Here is a 16,644-nt window from a genome sequence, read left to right as displayed (position 1 = left end):
AAACAAATTCCCGAATGTAACCCTGAAGCTTTTCCCGAATGTAACCTCCAGTCCGATGGTGACTTTGCTTGGGATAGTTTACGATACCAATAGTTTTAAAAGTAATTTTCATTATAATTCCCTTCAACAATGCCACGTTAGTCTTTCGTTGCGGGCACTTGACTACTAACGCAGCGACCCGGTTTCGATTCCCGCTGATAGCCTTTTTTTTTTCTTTTTTTTCTTTTTAAATATCGATACTTAATTATACGGTTCTTGGTGTGTCATGACATAAAAAGAAGGTATAGGGACATTTTTATGTACTCTCAGCATCTTTGATGTGCTTATGCTTTGTTCAGGATCCTGTACATATTTTATGCGCACAAGAACTACTAGATTCCTTGGATAACTTGATTAAGTAGATTCTAACATAGAGCATAGCGCTCGATAGATTGATATACCTTTTTTTCCGAGTATGCTGTTTTATTTTTCCTAATGTTACTTTTTGGAATTTACATTCGGAAAACAAATTATCGATTGTAACCTTTTGGAGGTTACACTCGTAAAACAAATTCCCGAATGTAACCCTGAAGATTTTCCCGAATGTAACCTCCAGTCCGATGGTGACTTTGCTTGGGATAGTTTACGATACCAATAGTATTAAAAGTAATTTTCATTACAATTCCCTTCAGCAATGCCACGTTAGTCTTTCGTTGCGGGCACTTGACTACTAACACAGCGACCCGGTTTCCATTCCCGCTGATAGCCTATTTTTTTTTTCTTTATTTTTTTTTTTAAATATCGATACTTAATTATACTGTTCTTGGTGTGTCATGACATAAAAAGAAGGTATAGGGACATTTTTATGTACTCTCAGCATCGTTGATGTGCTCATGCTTTGTTCAGGATCCTGTACATATTTTATGCACACAAGAACTAACTAGATTCCTTGGATAACTTGATTAAGTAGATTCTAACATAGAGCATAGCGCTCGATAGATTGATATACCTTTTTTTCCGAGTATACTGTTTTATTTTCCTAATGTTACTTTTTGGAATTTACATTCGGAAAAAAAATTATCGATTGTAACCTTTTGGAGGTTACACTCGTAAAACAAATTCCCGAATGTAACCCTGAAGCTTTTCCCGAATGTAACCTCCAGTCCGTTGGTGACTTTGCTTGGGATAAATCACGATACCAATAGTATTAAAAGTAATTTTCATTACAATTCCCTTCAGCAATGCCACGTTAGTCTTTCGTTGCGGGCACTTGACTACCAACGCAGCTACCCGGGTTCGATTCCCGCTGATAGCCTATTTTTTTTTCTTTATTTTTTTTTAAAATATCGATACTTAATTATACTGTTCTTGGTGTGTCATGACATAAAAAGAAGGTATAGGGACATTTGTATGTACTCTCAGCATCTTTGATGTGCTCATGCTTTGTTCAGGATCCTGTACATATTTTATGCACACAAGAACTAACTAGATTCAAGTGCCCGCAACGAAAGACTAACGTGGCATTGCTGAAGGGAATTGTAATGAAAATTACTTTTATTACTATTGGTATCGTAAACTATCCCAAGCAAAGTCACCATCGGACTGGAGGTTACATTCGGGAAAAGCTTCAGGGTTACATTCGGGAATTTGTTTTACGAGTGTAACCTCCAAAAGGTTACAATCGATAATTTTTTTTCCGAATGTAAATTCCAAAAAGTAACATTAGGAAAAATAAAACAGTATACTCGGAAAAAAAGGTATACCAATCTATCGAGCGCTATGCTCTATGTTAGAATCTACTTAATCAAGTTAACCAAGGAATCTAGTTAGTTCTTGTGTGCATAAAATATGTACAGGATCCTGAACAAAGCATGAGCACATCAAAGATGCTGTAAGTACATAAAAATGTCCATTTACCTTCTTTTTATGTCATAACACACCAAGAACAGTATAATTAAGTATCGATATTTAAAAAAAAAATAAAGAAAAAAAAGGCTATCTGCGGGAATCGAACCCGGGTAGCTGCGTTAGTAGTTAAGTGCCCGCAACGAAAGACTAACGTGGCATTGTTGAAGGGAATTATAATGAAAATTACTTTTAATACTATTGGTATCGTAAACTATCCCAAGCAAAGTCACCATCGGACTGGAGGTTACATTCGGGAAAAGCTTCAGGGTTACATTCGGGAATTTGTTTTACGAGTGTAACCTCCAAAAGGTTACAATCGATAATTTTTTTTCCGAATGTAAATTCCAAAAAGTAACATTAGGAAAAATAAAACAGTATACTCGGAAAAAAAGGTATACCAATCTATCGAGCGCTATGCTCTATGTTAGAATCTACTTAATCAAGTTAACCAAGGAATCTAGTTAGTTCTTGTGTGCATAAAATATGTACAGGATCCTGAACAAAGCATGAGCACATCAAAGATGCTGTAAGTACATAAAAATGTCCATTTACCTTCTTTTTATGTCATAACACACCAAGAACAGTATAATTAAGTATCGATATTTAAAAAAAAAATAAAGAAAAAAAAGGCTATCTGCGGGAATCGAACCCGGGTAGCTGCGTTAGTAGTTAAGTGCCCGCAACGAAAGACTAACGTGGCATTGTTGAAGGGAATTATAATGAAAATTACTTTTAATACTATTGGTATCGTAAACTATCCCAAGCAAAGTCACCATCGGACTGGAGGTTACATTCGGGAAAAGCTTCAGGGTTACATTCGGGAATTTGTTTTACGAGTGTAACCTCCAAAAGGTTACAATCGATAATTTTTTTTCCGAATGTAAATTCCAAAAAGTAACATTAGGAAAAATAAAACAGTATACTCGAAAAAAAGGTATACCAATCTATCGAGCGCTATGCTCTATGTTAGAATCTACTTAATCAAGTTAACCAAGGAATCTAGTTAGTTCTTGTGTGCATAAAATATGTACAGGATCCTGAACAAAGCATGAGCACTTCAAAGATGCTGAGAGTACATAAAAATGTCCCTATACCTTCTTTTTATGTCATGACACACCAAGAACAGTATAATTAAGTATCGATATTTAAAAAAAAAATAAAGAAAAAAAAAATGGGCTATCAGCAGGAATCGAACCCGGGTCGCTGCGTTAGTAGTCAAGTGCCCGCAACGAAAGACTAACGTGGCATTACTGAAGGGAATTGTAATGAAAATTACTTTTAATAATATTGGTATCGTAAACTATCCCAAGCAAAGTCACCATCGGACTGAAGGTTACATTCGGGAAAAGCTTCAGGGTTACATTCGGGAATTTGTTTTACGAGTGTAACCTCCAAAAGGTTACAATCGATAATTTTTTTTCCGAATATAAATTCCAAAAAGTAACATTAGGAATAATAAAACAGTATACTCGGAAAAAAAGGTATATCAATCTATCGAGCGCTATGCTCTTTGTTAGAATCTACTTAATCAAGTTAACCAAGGAATCTAGTTAGTTCTTGTGTGCATAAAATATGTACAGGATCCTGAACAAAGCATGAGCACATCAAAGATGCTGAGAGTACATAAAAATGTCCGTATACCTTCTTTTTATGTCATGACACACCAAGAACAGTATAATTAAGTATCGATATTTAAAAAAAAATAAAGAAAAAAAATAGGCTATCAGCGGGAATCGAACCCGGGTCGCTGCGTTAGTAGTCAAGTGCCCGCAACGAAAGACTAACGTGGCATTACTGAAGGGAATTGTAATGAAAATTACTTTTAATAATATTGGTATCGTAAACTATGCCAAGCAAAGTCACCATCGGACTGAAGGTTACATTCGGGAAAAGCTTCAGGGTTACATTCGGGAATTTGTTTTACGAGTGTAACCTCCAAAAGGTTACAATCGATAATTTTTTTTCCGAATATAAATTCCAAAAAGTAACATTAGGAATAATAAAACAGTATACTCGGAAAAAAAGGTATATCAATCTATCGAGCGCTATGCTCTTTGTTAGAATCTACTTAATCAAGTTAACCAAGGAATCTAGTTAGTTCTTGTGTGCATAAAATATGTACAGGATCCTGAACAAAGCATGAGCACATCAAAGATGCTGAGAGTACATAAAAATGTCCGTATACCTTCTTTTTATGTCATGACACACCAAGAACAGTATAATTAAGTATCGATATTTAAAAAAAAATAAAGAAAAAAAATAGGCTATCAGCGGGAATCGAACCCGGGTCGCTGCGTTAGTAGTCAAGTGCCCGCAACGAAAGACTATCGTGGCATTGCTGAAGGGAATTGTAATGAAAATTACTTTTAATACTATTGGTATCGTAAACTATCCCAAGCAAAGTCACCATCGGACTGGAGGTTACATTCGGGAAAAGCTTCAGGGTTACATTCGGGAATTTGTTTTACGAGTGTAACCTCCAAAAGGTTACAATCGATAATTTTTTTTCCGAATGTAAATTCCAAAAAGTAACATTAGGAAAAATAAAACAGTATACTCGGAAAAAAAGGTATATCAATCTATTGAGCGCTATGCTCTATGTTAGAATCTACTTAATCCAGTTAACCAAGGAATCTAGTTAGTTCTTGTGTGCATAAAATATGTACTGGAACCTGAACAAAGCATGAGCACATCAAAGATGCTGAGAGTACATAAAAATGTCCCTATACCTTCTTTTTATGTCATGACACACCAAGAACAGTATAATTAAGTATCGATTTAAAAAAAAAATAAAGAAAAAAAAATAGGCTATCAGCGGGAATCGAACCCGGGTCGCTGCGTTAGTAGTCAAGTGCCCGCAACGAAAGACTAACGTGGCATTGCTAAAGGGAATTGTAATGAAAATTACTTTTAATACTATTGGTATCGTAAACTATCCCAAGCAAAGTCACCCATCGGACTGGAGGTTACATTCGGTAAAAGCTTCAGGGTTACATTCGGGAATTTGTTTTACGAGTGTAACCTCCAAAAGGTTACAATCGATAATTTTTTTTCCGAATGTAAATTCCAAAAAGTAACATTAGGAAAAATAAAACAGTCATCATTGGCAGTCCGTCGAGGCGACGATGACTGTTCTATTGTGTTGGTCCTTTGATCTTAACTCTCCATGCTGGACGATTCCGAGCAGTGGTTTGCCAAGAGTTTGAGCTTATATCCCTCCACTTCAGGTTCCTCTTTACCACATCTTTGAACCTGAGTCTAGGCCGACCCTGATTCCTGGTCCCTGTCGTGAGCTGAGAGTAGAGCAGCTGCCTAGGCAATCTGTCAGTGTCCATGCGGTGAACATGCCCAGTCCATCTGAGATTTTTCTCAATGAGTGTGTCAGCCATTGACCGTAATCCGGTCCTCTTGTATATCTCTTTGTTTGTGACTTTATCCATCCAAGTAATTTTCATTATTTCTCTCAGATGTCGCATCATATATGCATGTAAATTTTTCACCTGGCTGCGATATACAGTCCATGTTTCTGCACCGTATACTAGGGCAGATAAGACAACTGCTCGATAGACCTTGCCTTTAACCTTGAGCGATACGTGATGGTTGTCCCACAGCCGCTCTCTCAGCTTAGCATATGCTGCGCTGGCCTTCCCCTTTCTGAAGGTGATCTCATTATCTATTCGTGCATTGTCAGAGATGGTACTTCCCAAGTACACAAAGTCTTTGGTCTGGACCAGGGTCTCATTTCTTACATGGATTTCGCCAGGGAATTGAGTCAATGTCTGACGCTTCACTGGTTGAAATAAGCACTCTGTCTTTTTGATGTTGATTTTCAGGCTGAATTGTTCTGCAGCTGAGGAGAATCTGTCTACTAATCTCTGCATACTTTCCACATCATGTGCCACCAATGCGCTGTCGTCCGCATACAGCATTTCTCGTACTATGACCTGGCATGTTTTCCTTTTCGCTTTGAAGTGAGCAACATTGAATAGGTCGGCGTTATGCCTTGTTTGGATTGACACCCCATCAACACAGTCCTTGAAGGCTATCTCCAACATGGCCGACAGGTATAGAGAAAAGAGCGTTGGCGCCAGGACGCACCCTTGCTTTACTCCATTGGAGACATCGAATTGCTTCGAGTCGTTTCCGCCTTGGGATACAGAAGCTTTCATACCGCTATGGAGGGATCGTATAACATTGACAAACTTGGGTGGACAGCCAAATTTGACCAGGACCTGCCAGAGTGCCTCTCTCGATACAGTGTCAAAGGCTTTTGAGAAGTCAATGAACACTGCATATAGCGGCATGTTTTGCTCTATACACTTCTCCTGGGTCTGTCGCAGACAGAAAATCATGTCCATTGTGCCTCTGCCACTCCTGAAACCACACTGGGACTCGGGCAGTATGACTGGTGCTATGTGTCTGTTAATCCTGTTCAGCAGAACACGAGAGAGGATCTTACCAGCGATGGAAAGCAAGGATATACCTCTGTAATTTCCACAGTCTCTCCGACTACCTTTCTTGAAAATAGGGATAATACTGGCATCTCTCCAGTCATGAGGTGTGTTCTCCGCTGACCAGACTTTGAGGACAAGTTTATGCAGCTTGGACACAATCTCTGTACCACCATGCTTCCAGATTTCCGCAGGTATACCACATTTACCAGGTGATTTCCCCTCTTGTGTAGCATCGATTGCATCCACAACCTCCTTTATGTCTGGCGGCTCAGAAAGGCACACTACCTCTGGTCTTGTTTGGAGACTGTTGAGTGCTCCCTCATCCACAAGCCCTGATACATTCAGGAGTTGGTCAAAATGATCGGCAAATCTGTTTAGGATCTCCGATTTCTCCTGAAGTATTGTGCATCCGTCAGTAGCAGTGAGTTGGGTTGACCCACGCTTTGCATACTCGGAAAAAAAGGTATATCAATCTATCGAGCGCTATGCTCTATGTTAGAATCTACTTAATCAAGTTATCCAAGGAATCTAGTTAGTTCTTGTGTGCATAAAATATGTACAAGATCCTGAACAAAGCATGAGCACATCAAAGATGCTGTAAGTACATAAAAATGTCCATATACCTTCTTTTTATGTCATGACACACCAAGGACAGTATAATTAAGTATCGATTTTTAAAAAATAAAAATAAAGAAAAAAAAGAGGCTATCAGCGGGAATCGAACCCGGGTCGCTGCGTTAGTAGTTAAGTGCCCGCAACGAAAGACTAACGTGGCATTGTTGAAGGGAATTATAATGAAAATTACTTTTAATACTATTGGTATCGTAAACTATCCCAAGCAAAGTCACCATCGGACTGGAGGTTACATTCGGGAAAAGCTTCAGGGTTACATTCGGGAATTTGTTTTACGAGTGTAACTTTCAAAAGGTTACAATCGATAATTTTTTTTTCCGAATGTAAATTCCAAAAAGTAACATTAGGAAAATAAAACAGTATACTCGGAAAAAAAGGTATATCAATCTATCGAGCGCTATGCTCTATGTTAGAATCTACTTAATCAAGTTATCCAAGGAATCTAGTTAGTTCTTGTGTGCATAAAATATGTACAGGATCCTGAACAAAGCATAAGCACATCAAAGATGCTGAGAGTATATAAAAATGTCCCTATACCTTCTTTTTATGTCATGACACACCAAGAACAGTATAATTAAGTATCGATTTTTTAAAAAAAAAATAAAGAAAAAAAAGTAGGCTATCAGCGGGAATCGAACACGGGTCGCTGCGGTAGTAGTCAAGTGCCCGCAACGAAAGACTAACGTGGCATTGCTGAAGGGAATTGTAATGAAAATTACTTTTAATACTATTGGTATCGTAAACTATCCCAAGCAAAGTCACCATCGGACTGGAGGTTACATTCGGGAAAAGCTTCAGGGTTACATTCGGGAATTTGTTTTACGAGTGTAACCTCCAAAAGGTTACAATCGATAATTTTTTTTCCGAATGTAAATTCCAAAAAGTAACATTAGGAAAAATAAAACAGTATACTCGAAAAAAAAGGTATATCAATCTATCGAGCGCTATGCTCTATGTTAGAATCTACTTAATCAAGTTAACCAAGGAATCTAGTTAGTTCTTGTGTGCATAAAATATGTATAGGATCCTGAACAAAGCATGAGCACATCAAAGATGCTGAGAGTACATAAAAATGTCCCTATACCTTCTTTTTATGTCATGACACACCAAGAACAGTATAATTAAGTATCGATATTTAAAAAAAAAAATAAAGAAAAAAAAAATAGGCTATCAGCGGGAATCGAACCCGGGTCGCTGCGTTAGTAGTCAAGTGCCCGCAACGAAAGACTAACGTGGCATTACTGAAGGGAAATGTAATAAAAATTACTTTTAATACTATTGGTATTGTAAACTATCCCAAGCAAAGTCACCATCGGACTGGAGGTTACATTCGATAAAAGCTTCAGGGTTACATTCGGGAATTTGTTTTACGAGTGTAACCTCCAAAAGGTTACAATCGATAATTTTGTTTCCGAATGTAAATTCCAAAAAGTAACATTAGGAAAAATAAAACAGTATACTCGGAAAAAAAGGTATATCAATCTATCGAGCGCTATGCTCTATGTTAGAATCTACTTAATCAAGTTATCCAAGGAATCTAGTTAGTTCTTGTGTGCATAAAATATGTACAGGATCCTGAACAAAGCATGAGCACATCAAAGATGCTGTAAGTACATAAAAATGTCCCTATACCTTCTTTTTATGTCATGACACACCAAGAACAGTATAATTAAGTATCGATATTTAAAAAAAAAAATAAAAAAAAAAAGTCTATCAGCGGGATTCGAACCCGGGTCGCTGCGTTAGTAGTTAAGTGCCCGCAACGAAAGACTAACGTGGCATTGTTGAAGGGAATTATAATGAAAATTACTTTTAATACTATTGGTATCGTAAAATATCCCAAGCAAAGTCACCATCGGACTGGAGGTTACATTCGGGAAAAGCTTCAGGGTTACATTCGGGAATTTGTTTTACGAGTGTAACTTCCAAAAGGTTACAATCGATAATTTTTTTTCCGAATGTAAATTCCAAAAAGTAACATTAGGAAAATAAAACAGTATACTCGGAAAAAAAGGTATATCAATCTATCGAGCGCTATGCTCTATGTTAGAATCTACTTAATCAAGTTATCCAAGGAATCTAGTTAGTTCTTGTGTGCATAAAATATATACAGGATCCTTAACAAAGCATGAGCACATCAAAGATGCTGAGAGTACATAAAAATGTCCCTATACCTTCTTTTTATGTCATGACACACCAAGAACAGTATAATTAAGTATCGATATTTAAAAAATAAAATTAAAGAAAAAAAAAAAGGCTATCAGCGGGATTCGAACCCGGGTCGCTGCGTTAGTAGTTAAGTGCCCGCAACGAAAGACTAACGTGGCATTGTTGAAGGGAATTATAATGAAAATTACTTTTAATACTATTGGTATCGTAAACTATCCCAAGCAAAGTCACCAGCGGACTGGAGGTTACATTCGGGAAAAGCTTCAGGGTTACATTCGGGAATTTGTTTTACGAGTGTAACCTCCAAAAGTTACAATCGATATTTTTTTTTCCGAATGTAAATTCCAAAAAGTAACATTAGGAAAAATAAAACAGTATACTCGGAAAAAAAGGTATATCAATCTATCGAGCGCTATGCTCTATGTTAGAATCTACTTAATCAAGTTATCCAAGGAATCTAGTTAGTTCTTGTGTGCATAAAATATGTACAGGATCCTGAACAAAGCATGAGCACATCAAAGATGCTGTAAGTACATAAAAATGTCCCTATACCTTCTTTTTATGTCATGACACACCAAGAACAGTATAATTAAGTATCGATATTTAAAAAAAAAATAAAGAAAAAAAAAAGGCTATCAGCGGGATTCGAACCCGGGTCGCTGCGTTAGTAGTTAAGTGCCCGCAACGAAAGACTAACGTGGCATTGTTGAAGGGAATTATAATGAAAATTACTTTTAATACTATTGGTATCGTAAACTATCCCAAGCAAAGTCACCATCGGACTGGAGGTTACATTCGGGAAAAGCTTCAGGGTTACATTCGGGAATTTGTTTTACGAGTGTAACTTCCAAAAGGTTACAATTGATAATTTTTTTTCCGAATGTAAATTCCAAAAAGTAACATTAGGAAAATAAAACAGTATACTCGGAAAAAAAGGTATATCAATCTATCGAGCGCTATGCTCTATGTTAGAATCTACTTAATCAAGTTATCCAAGGAATCTAGTTAGTTCTTGTGTGCATAAAATATGTACAGGATCCTGAACAAAGCATGAGCACATCAAAGATGCTGAGAGTACATAAAAATGTCCCTATACCTTCTTTTTATGTCATGACACACCAAGAACAGTATAATTAAGTATCGATATTTAAAAAATAAAATTAAAGATAAAAAAAAAAGGCTATCAGCGGGATTCGAACCCGGGTCGCTGCGTTAGTAGTTAAGTGCCCGCAACGAAAGACTAACGTGGCATTGTTGAAGGGAATTATAATGAAAATTACTTTTAATACTATTGGTATCGTAAACTATCCCAAGCAAAGTCACCATCGGACTGGAGGTTACATTCGGGAAAAGCTTCAGGGTTACATTCGGGAATTTGTTTTACGAGTGTAACTTTCAAAAGGTTACAATCGATAATTTTTTTTTCCGAATGTAAATTCCAAAAAGTAACATTAGGAAAATAAAACAGTATACTCGGAAAAAAAGGTATATCAATCTATCGAGCGCTATGCTCTATGTTAGAATCTACTTAATCAAGTTATCCAAGGAATCTAGTTAGTTCTTGTGTGCATAAAATATGTACAGGATCCTGAACAAAGCATGAGCACATCAAAGATGCTGAGAGTACATAAAAATGTCCCTATACCTTCTTTTTATGTCATGACACACCAAGAACAGTATAATTAAGTATCGATATTTAAAAAAAAAATAAAGAAAAAAAAAAGGCTATCAGCGGGATTCGAACCCGGGTAGCTGCGTTAGTAGTCAAGTGCCCGCAACGAAAGACTAACGTGGCATTGTTGAAGGGAATTATAATGAAAATTACTTTTAATACTATTGGTATCGTAAACTATCCCAAGCAAAGTCACCATCGGACTGGAGGTTACATTCGGGAAAAGCTTCAGGGTTACATTCGGGAATTTGTTTTACGAGTGTAACTTCCAAAAGGTTACAATCGATAATTTTTTTTTCCGAATGTAAATTCCAAAAAGTAACATTAGGAAAATAAAACAGTATACTCGGAAAAAAAGGTATATCAATCTATCGAGCGCTATGCTCTATGTTAGAATCTACTTAATCAAGTTATCCAAGGAATCTAGTTAGTTCTTGTGTGCATAAAATATGTACAGGATCCTGAACAAAGCATGAGCACATCAAAGATGCTGAGAGTACATAAAAATGTCCCTATACCTTCTTTTTATGTCATGACACACCAAGAACAGTATAATTAAGTATCGATATTTAAAAAAAAAATAAAGAAAAAAAAAAGGCTATCAGCGGGATTCGAACCCGGGTCGCTGCGTTAGTAGTCAAGTGCCCGCAACGAAAGACTAACGTGGCATTGTTGAAGGGAATTATAATGAAAATTACTTTTAATACTATTGGTATCGTAAACTATCCCAAGCAAAGTCACCATCGGACTGGAGGTTACATTCGGGAAAGGCTTCAGGGTTACATTCGGGAATTTGTTTTACGAGTGTAACTTCCAAAAGGTTACAATCGATAATTTTTTTTCCGAATGTAAATTCCAAAAAGTAACATTAGGAAAATAAAACAGTATACTCGGAAAAAAAAGGTATATCAATCTATCGAGCGCTATGCTCTATGTTAGAATCTACTTAATCAAGTTATCCAAGGAATCTAGTTAGTTCTTGTGTGCATAAAATATGTACAGGATCCTGAACAAAGCATGAGCACATCAAAGATGCTGAGAGTACATAAAAATGTCCCTATACCTTCTTTTTATGTCATGACACACCAAGAACAGTATAATTAAGTATCGATATTTAAAAAAAAAAATAAAGAAAAAAAAAGGCTATCAGCGGGATTCGATCCGGGGTCGCTGCGTTAGTAGTTAAGTGCCCGCAACGAAAGACTAACGTGGCATTGTTGAAGGGAATTATAATGAAAATTACTTTTAATACTATTGGTATCGTAAACTATCCCAAGCAAAGTCACCATCGGACTGGAGGTTACATTCGGGAAAAGCTTCAGGGTTACATTCGGGAATTTGTTTTACGAGTGTAACTTCCAAAAGGTTACAATCGATAATTTTTTTTCCGAATGTAAATTCCTAAAAGTAACATTAGGAAAATAAAACAGTATACTCGGAAAAAAAGGTATATCAATCTATCGAGCGCTATGCTCTATGTTAGAATCTACTTAATCAAGTTATCCAAGGAATCTAGTTAGTTCTTGTGTGCATAAAATATGTACAGGATCCTGAACAAAGCATGAGCACATCAAAGATGCTGAGAGTACATAAAAATGTCCCTATACCTTCTTTTTATGTCATGACACACCAAGAACAGTATAATTAAGTATCGATATTTAAAAAAATTAAAGACAAAAAAAAGGCTATCAGCGGGATTCGAACCCGGGTCGCTGCGTTAGTAGTTAAGTGCCCGCAACGAAAGACTAACGTGGCATTGTTGAAGGGAATTATAATGAAAATTACTTTTAATACTATTGGTATCGTAAACTATCCCAAGCAAAGTCACCATCGGACTGGAGGTTACATTCGGGAAAAGCTTCAGGGTTACATTCGGGAATTTGTTTTACGAGTGTAACTTCCAAAAGGTTACAATCGATAATTTTTTTTCCGAATGTAAATTCCAAAAAGTAACATTAGGAAAATAAAACAGTATACTCGGAAAAAAAGGTATATCAATCTATCGAGCGCTATGCTCTATGTTAGAATCTACTTAATCAAGTTATCCAAAGATTCTAGTTAGTTCTTGTGTGCATAAAATATGTACAGGATCCTGAACAAAGCATGAGCACATCAAAGATGCTGAGAGTACATAAAAATGTCCCTATACCTTCTTTTTATGTCATGACACACCAAGAACAGTATAATTAAGTATCGATATTTAAAAAAAAAATAAAGAAAAAAAAATAGGCTATCAGCGGGAATCGAACCCGGGTCGCTGCGTTAGTAGTCAAGTGCCCGCAACGAAATACTAACGTGGCATTGCTGAAGGGAATTGTAATGAAAATTACTTTTAATACAATTGGTATCGTAAACTATCCCAAGCAAAGTCACCATCGGACTGGAGGTTACATTCGGGAAAAGCTTCAGGGTTACATTCGGGAATTTGTTTTACGAGTGTAACCTCCAAAAGGTTACCATCGATAATTTTTTTACCGAATGTAAATTCCAAAATGTAACATTAGGAAAAATAAAACAGTATACTCGGGAAAAAAAGGTATATCAATCTATCGAGCGCTATGCTCTATGTTAGAATCTACTTAATCAAGTTATCCAAGGAATCTAGTTAGTTCTTGTGTGCATAAAATATGTACAGGATCCTGAACAAAGCATGAGCACATCAAAGATGCTGTAAGTACATAAAAATGTCCCTATACCTTCTTTTTATGTCATCACACACCAAGAACAGTATAATTAAGTATCGATATTTAAAAAAAAAATAAAGAAAAAAAAAGGCTATCAGCGGGAATCGAACCCGGGTCGCTGCGTTAGTAGTTAAGTGCTCGCAACGAAAGACTAACGTGGCATTGTTGAAGGGAATTATAATGAAAATTACTTTTAATACTATTGGTATCGTAAACTATCCCAAGCAAAGTCACCATCGGACTGGAGGTTACATTCGGGAAAAGCTTCAGGGTTACATTCGGGAATTTGTTTTACGAGTGTAACCTCCAAAAGGTTACCATCGATAATTTTTTTTCCGAATGTAAATTCCAAAAAGTAACATTAGGAAAAATAAAACAGTATACTCGGAAAAAAAGGTATATCAATCTATCGAGCGCTATGCTCTATGTTAGAATCTACTTAATCAAGTTAACCAAGGAATCTAGTTAGTTCTTGTGTGCATAAAATATGTACAGGATCCTGAACAAAGCATGAGCACATCAAAGATGCTGAGAGTACATAAAAATGTCCCTATACCTTCTTTTTATGTCATGACACACCAAGAACAGTATAATTAAGTATCGATATTTAAAAAAAAAAATAAAGAAAAAAAAAGGCTATCAGCGGGATTCGAACCCGGGTCGCTGCGTTAGTAGTTAAGTGCCCGCAACGAAAGACTAACGTGGCATTGTTGAAGGGAATTATAATGAAAATTACTTTTAATACTATTGGTATCGTAAACTATCCCAAGCAAAGTCACCATCGGACAGGAGGTTACATTCGGGAAAAGCTTCAGGGTTACATTCGGGAATTTGTTTTACGAGTGTAACTTCCAAAAGGTTACAATCGATAATTTTTTTTCCGAATGTAAATTCCAAAAAGTAACATTAGGAAAATAAAACAGTATACTCGGAAAAAAAGGTATATCAATCTATCGAGCGCTATGCTCTATGTTAGAATCTACTTAATCAAGTTATCCAAGGAATCTAGTTAGTTCTTGTGTGCATAAAATATGTACAGGATCCTGAACAAAGCATGAGCACATCAAAGATGCTGAGAGTACATAAAAATGTCCGTATACCTTCTTTTTATGTCATGACACACCAAGAACAGTATAATTAAGTATCGATATTAAAAAAAAATAAAGAAAAAAAATAGGCTATCAGCGGGAATCGAACCCGGGTCGCTGCGTTAGTAGTCAAGTGCCCGCAACGAAAGACTAACGTGGCATTGCTGAAGGGAATTGTAATGAAAATTACTTTTAATACTATTGGTATCGTAAACTATCCCAAGCAAAGTCACCATCGGACTGGAGGTTACATTCGGGAAAAGCGGGAAAATAAAACAGTATACTCGAAAAAAAGGTATACCAATCTATCGAGCGCTATGCTCTATGTTAGAATCTACTTAATCAAGTTATCCAAGGAGTCTAGTTAGTTCTTGTGTGCATAAAATATGTACAGGATCCTGAACAAAGCATGAGCACATCAAAGATGCTGAGAGTACATAAAAATGTCCCTATACCTTCTTTTTATGTCATGACACACCAAGAACAGTATAATTAAGTATCGATATTTAAAAAAAAAAATAAAGAAAAAAAAAATAGGCTATCAGCGGGAATCGAACCCGGGTCGCTGCGTTAGTAGTCAAGTGCCCGCAACGAAAGACTAACGTGGCATTACTGAAGGGAAATGTAATAAAAATTACTTTTAATACTATTGGTATTGTAAACTATCCCAAGCAAAGTCACCATCGGACTGGAGGTTACATTCGATAAAAGCTTCAGGGTTACATTCGGGAATTTGTTTTACGAGTGTAACCTCCAAAAGGTTACAATCGATAATTTTGTTTCCGAATGTAAATTCCAAAAAGTAACATTAGGAAAAATAAAACAGTATACTCGGAAAAAAAGGTATATCAATCTATCGAGCGCTATGCTCTATGTTAGAATCTACTTAATCAAGTTATCCAAGGAATCTAGTTAGTTCTTGTGTGCATAAAATATGTACAGGATCCTGAACAAAGCATGAGCACATCAAAGATGCTGTAAGTACATAAAAATGTCCCTATACCTTCTTTTTATGTCATGACACACCAAGAACAGTATAATTAAGTATCGATATTTAAAAAAAAAAATAAAGAAAAAAAAGTCTATCAGCGGGATTCGAACCCGGGTCGCTGCGTTAGTAGTTAAGTGCCCGCAACGAAAGACTAACGTGGCATTGTTGAAGGGAATTATAATGAAAATTACTTTTAATACTATTGGTATCGTAAAATATCCCAAGCAAAGTCACCATCGGACTGGAGGTTACATTCGGGAAAAGCTTCAGGGTTACATTCGGGAATTTGTTTTACGAGTGTAACTTCCAAAAGGTTACAATCGATAATTTTTTTTCCGAATGTAAATTCCAAAAAGTAACATTAGGAAAATAAAACAGTATACTCGGAAAAAAAGGTATATCAATCTATCGAGCGCTATGCTCTATGTTAGAATCTACTTAATCAAGTTATCCAAGGAATCTAGTTAGTTCTTGTGTGCATAAAATATGTACAGGATCCTTAACAAAGCATGAGCACATCAAAGATGCTGAGAGTACATAAAAATGTCCCTATACCTTCTTTTTATGTCATGACACACCAAGAACAGTATAATAAAGTATCGATATTTAAAAAATAAAATTAAAGAAAAAAAAAAAGGCTATCAGCGGGATTCGAACCCGGGTCGCTGCGTTAGTAGTTAAGTGCCCGCAACGAAAGACTAACGTGGCATTGTTGAAGGGAATTATAATGAAAATTACTTTTAATACTATTGGTATCGTAAACTATCCCAAGCAAAGTCACCAGCGGACTGGAGGTTACATTCGGGAAAAGCTTCAGGGTTACATTCGGGAATTTGTTTTACGAGTGTAACCTCCAAAAGTTACAATCGATATTTTTTTTTCCGAATGTAAATTCCAAAAAGTAACATTAGGAAAAATAAAACAGTATACTCGGAAAAAAAGGTATATCAATCTATCGAGCGCTATGCTCTATGTTAGAATCTACTTAATCAAGTTATCCAAGGAATCTAGTTAGTTCTTGTGTGCATAAAATATGTACAGGATCCTGAACAAAGCATGAGCACAT

The sequence above is a fragment of the Nematostella vectensis genome, chromosome 12, assembly GCF_932526225.1.
Source record: "Nematostella vectensis chromosome 12, jaNemVect1.1, whole genome shotgun sequence".
Classification (NCBI taxonomy): Eukaryota; Metazoa; Cnidaria; class Anthozoa; order Actiniaria; family Edwardsiidae; genus Nematostella; species Nematostella vectensis.
Note: the sequence above shows the minus strand (reverse complement) of the source record.